This window comes from Pteropus vampyrus, unplaced genomic scaffold (genome assembly GCF_000151845.1).
Source record: "Pteropus vampyrus isolate Shadow unplaced genomic scaffold, Pvam_2.0 Scaffold69, whole genome shotgun sequence".
Classification (NCBI taxonomy): Eukaryota; Metazoa; Chordata; class Mammalia; order Chiroptera; family Pteropodidae; genus Pteropus; species Pteropus vampyrus.
Window position 1 is genome coordinate 736875 of NW_011888850.1, and position 1106 is coordinate 737980.

A 1106-nucleotide genomic window follows, 5' to 3' on the forward strand; every position below is an offset into this window, starting at 1 on the left:
GGAAATATAAGGCTACAAGAAGAAAAAGAGGAAGTACCTCTGTATATTGAATTAAAATGTATCCCATAAAAAGTTATCTATTGATAACCATTACCTAGTAACTCTTCCTTTACTGAGCTCCAGTTTTACAGTGTTTTCCAAAGGGATAACCACTGGCATTTGAAGCAGGACAATTCATTGTGCAGGACTTTCCTGAACTTTGAGAGCATTTAGAATCCATGGCCCCTGCCCACTAAATGCCATAGGTGCCCCCCCATGCATGTGACAACCCGAAATGCCTCAGTATCCCCAACCACATTTCAAAACACGTCTGGGGGGAATGCAGACATTTACTAGCCTTGGTTGAAAATCACTATGACCCTTAAAAAGATGGTACCCAGAACTGCTGAACAGGTGGAAGGCGAGGTGGCCCATAAACTTTCAGGTCCCTTCTAACCCTGAGATTGTAAGAAATTACTGGTTTAGCCAAACTATACCTTGGCTGGTCTCAGTCTGGCAATGCCTATGTTAACTAGAAACTCTCTCATAAGCCCATACTTCTGGGCCAGATCTTAATGCCCAAATGTATCCAACTGAACTCAGCAATAATTTACTGAGAATACTTTATGTGCAAAGTATTGGATTCGATGCCACGTGGAATAAAAGAGCATTGGAAGACACATGCGGTCTCTGCCCTTAGAGAGTTTCCAGTACAATGGGAGTGGATAAGATGAACCCACCAGGAACTGTAGGAAACAAGACAAAACAGGATGAGAGCCGAACTTCTACCACCAGTGACACCACTTGTAAATGTTTCTCTGTAACTGTTGCTATGGCTCCTTTACAGTATTCCAGCTTGGAAGGTAGCCCATTAAGTGTAACAGGAACATCCATACCTCACAGTGTCAAAGGGGAAGGCTTATCCTGATTGATTTGGACCCATCGGGACTCAGTCTACGGTCAGGAGTAGATCTATTGTGTTAAAAGTAGGTAATGTCCCCTTAAGTCATTGGGACCATCAATGGGTAGTTATTCCCTAGAGGTATTTGGAAATGTCCCCCACACATTTCCAAATACCTCTAGGGAATAACTACCCAAGATTGAGAACTACTCTTTCTTTTTCATTT